Source organism: Citrus sinensis, chromosome 3 (genome assembly GCF_022201045.2).
Source record: "Citrus sinensis cultivar Valencia sweet orange chromosome 3, DVS_A1.0, whole genome shotgun sequence".
Taxonomy (NCBI): domain Eukaryota; kingdom Viridiplantae; phylum Streptophyta; class Magnoliopsida; order Sapindales; family Rutaceae; genus Citrus; species Citrus sinensis.
Window position 1 is genome coordinate 13,282,557 of NC_068558.1, and position 4,000 is coordinate 13,286,556.

Sequence of the window (4,000 nt, forward strand, 5' to 3'; positions counted from 1 at the left end):
TCAGTCTATCACAAATTAATGATGGTTTTGTGAAAGAATTGTTGTCTATCAAAAATTTATGATAGCGTTTGTGATTGATTTTTATTCTATCAAGAAATTAAGATAGAAATATGTTCTGACCATATTTGACCAACTATTAATATTTTATTTTATTTAAAAAAATCAAAACAGTGCGTTTTAGAACTTACTCAAAACGGTGAGTTTTAAAGATGAAACAAAAAAACTAAAGAGACGAAAATTCAAAACGTTTCATATTAAAAAATAGAAAAAAAAAATGCTTGTAACACTTCAACCAAAATTTTAGACGCTTTTATTTCATCACTTAACCAAAATTTCCCATTCTCTTATGCCCTCCCAAATTTTGCTCTCTCCTCCGCGATTCCTAAAAGTTTCGATCCTCACTTCAACTACACCAAAATTGCACTCCAAAATTTCACTCTAAGTGTTCCCTTTAGCTTTTCCTATAGTCAAAACCCTAACTCCTAATCTCAGCAGCCACTTGAACCCTCATTTCACCATAATTTCAGTGGCCACAAAACCCTAACTCCTGCACTGTCCAATCGTGCTGTCAGTGTCGTTCACCTCACTAATGGTGAATTTTCAGGTGTCATCACTGGCGGAGAACGAGAGAAGACGGTGGATTTTGCATAAGAGTTTATGGAAAGAGGAACAATGCTTTCAAACGAAGTGATTACAGCAAGGTTACTATGTGCTTTAGCCGTGCTTTAAAGATGAGGTTAGGGTTTGCACTCAAATTTTATGATTTTGCCTATTAGAAATTGAATTTGTTAGTGTTTTGGGCTTGAGGAATAGTCGAAGCCATACCCAATCGAAAAAGAATGCTATCTAAATGCATTTCAAGTAATTGTAGTAAAACCAGACCGATTGACCCTTTGGGTTTTTCGACGATACGAACATATTTAAGTAATTGTCGTTCTGTAAGACTGTAATGAAAAAGCAAAGCCACCAATTTAAATATTTATTCTTTTCTTTTATTTTTCCTCCTTTGTCCGTTGGCTTGTTTGTTTCATTTATGTGGTTGTGTGCTATTATTTAATTTATGAGGTTAGATTTAGTTTGTTATAAGGATTTTTGCATCAGTTTGCAGTAGCTCTTTTTTTTTTTTGGTTATAAATTGATGTCACTCACAAAATCTATTGGTCCTTGTATCAAATTGAAATTATAATTTTTAGTATGTAATACTTAGTGCCTTGTACTCCTACAGGTGGAAGAGGCTAATTTTGCAAACTAGTCGCACCTAGCTATGGACTTCATTTTAGGTGAGATGATACTTAGCATTATCATATGCCAGTCTTTTAAAATCTGTATGTATAAGCACAAATTGGTGATTACATAACCTGTATTGTGACTTTCATGAGGCAAGAAATTTTGGCCTTTAGTAGGAGCTTTAAGCGATATGGACAAAGTAGATACTATTTATGTCTCCAAAATGCAGTAAATTTTTGGAGGTTTGAAGTGTATATTATATTATGTTTGTGCATTCTGACTGCTTTGAAAGTTTGTGTTTAGATTTGGAGAGGAGTTTACTCCTTCTCCCTTGTTATCTTATTGCTTGCTATTGAATGATGACATAGGTATCAATTAGTGTGAGGTGAATTTAATACTGATAGGCAAGTGTGAAACAAAACTATCAAGAGAATTTAGTCGATTAAAAAAGTACTGTTTTGCACTTCTGATAATACCATTTAAAAAAAATTAAAAGAAACTAATATGAAGGATAGGAAAAATAATACGGAGTTCCATGATTTTTAGTCTTTGACTGTATCTATTTATTTTAGGGATTATTGTTTATAGCAAACAATTAACAAAATGAAACTAACCCACTCATATAGGTGCCACTGTAATTGGTGATTTCAAGTTTAAATGATGCCATTATCGCCTTTAATTTTGTTTTGCAACTTGAGATGGCTAGGTTAGTTAGAGATGATAAATAAAATGCAATTGTAAAATGCCATTACAAACCCCCTCACATAGGTGCCACTGTAATTGGTGATTTCATCTTGATTGATAATGACTGTGTCTTTTAAAAAAAAATTGTAAGTCATACATGTAGCAGCAGCAAGCATTGCTCTTTTGTTCTATTCAATTGAGGAATAATTCAAAAAGTAAAAAATCCTCCTCTCTCAGAATAAATGATAAAACCCTTTTAGAATTTTATTTTAATGGGTTTTGCATATGCTTTACAATTGGATGTAGTGGCTCCTCTAGGTTCATGATGCAAAATGATAGAAGACAAGAAGTTGCTTCCTGTTTAGCGCTTTAGCTGCCTTCAGGGCACCTGCTCATGATAGAATATTTCAATTATAATTTTCTTGAAGGAAATAAAAGATTTGAGTACTCAATAAATTTCAAAACTTATTCACAATTCTACTAATCATTCAAATCTGGATAGTGCTAGTGTTTCTGTTCATTTTCTGTAGTTGATTTTCCGATATCTTGCATCTTTTTGCAGAAAACTCTCGGGCTTTGGCATTGGAGATATCTCTTGCTTACAAGTCTACAATTTCTTAATATAGCATATTCTTATAGAATTTATGCATAGTGCTATAGATTTAATGCCTTGAAAGGAGACAAGGTAGATTTTTTTATTGTTTTAAGTCACTTTCTTAACTAATAGCATATTGTTAGGTTTATATAACTTGCTTTCTTGTATATCCAAGTTTCTTATATTGTTTAAGATTACAAGTTGAGCTGCATATGATAATCTTGGTGTTGGAATTGAAGTTTAGTTTTGCAGGAAACTTAGCTGCTGGATAGTTTTGCATAGATTCAATTGTTGTTGCCTCTGGAATTGGAGTGCAGTTTTGTTGGAAAATTAGCTGTTGGAATTCATGATCTGATGGTATTTTGCTTGCTATTGGGCTAGAATTAACATACAATATCTGGACTTCGGAATATTTTTTGTATTGTGAATGGATAATTTGTTTAATTGATATATTTTCAAGTTATTGTGATATTGGTGGATGTAATTTTTTATTTATTAGATATTTGATTATTCTGGTGGATGTAACTTTTGAATTGTTAGATGTTTGGTAGTACTTTGGGTTTGATTTGATATACTATTTTTTTATTTAAAAATTTAATTTTAAAAAATTAAAAAATTGGGAATTTACAAAATAAATAATACAATTTAAATAATAATACAATAATATTAATATTAATGAAATTTCGATAATAATAAAATTCAAAAATAGCAAAATTTGGGAATTTACAAAATAAATAATACAATTTAAATAATAATATTAAATTAAAATTAATTCCATTCTAATAATAATAAAATTAAAATAATATTAATTGAAATAATAAAATTTTTTCACCAAAAAATTTAAAAAAAAAACAATTTTGAATTTTCTACTAAAATATAGTGTGATATACATGTGACTGTTAAAGTTATCATAATTTATGACGGAAAAAATTCTGTCATAAATTAATGACAGTGACAAATGACGGATAGATTGTCTGTCATGCACCTCTTTTTATGACAGTTATTTTCTGTCATCTATTATCTATTTTCTAGTAGTGAATAGAAAAATATTATATATATATGTGTTTATAAATATGTAAATAAATTTTATTCAATATTATTTTTATTTTAGTCATTTATGTTCTTATAATAGTTCAAAAGCAAGATTTTCTCAATACGTACTAGCACTTTTAAAACTCATAATATTTTTAAAAATAAAATTTATCAATTGCCTAACTGATTTTTTTTACAGCTGATTGTTTATATAGAAAAATTAATTGTAATTATTTTAAAAGCTATAACATTACTAAACTGATGCTAAATCAGTTTATCTTATAAGTCAGAGCAGTTAGTATTCACCAAAGATTTTAGTGTTGTTATGAAATAAAAACTCTAACTACTAAGAAGGATTTTATGAAAGTTGTTAACTTATGTTAGCCATAAAATATAAATTTTTGTTTAAAAAGTAGAAGAAAATTAAAAAATAAACAAATAAAAAAAAGTTGGGAGAATTAC

General features: G+C 28.9%; 1 long non-coding RNA gene across 1 annotated transcript; it reads left to right on the forward strand.

Moving 5' to 3' along the window:
- The first annotated feature begins 271 nt into the window (after positions 1–271).
- Positions 272–3,026, forward strand: LOC107176886 (uncharacterized). Its single transcript, XR_001508129.3, has 3 exons — positions 272–736; positions 1,226–1,280; positions 2,474–3,026. It is a non-coding gene; the product is annotated as an uncharacterized LOC107176886 (long non-coding RNA).
- Positions 3,027–4,000: the final 974 nt, after the last annotated feature.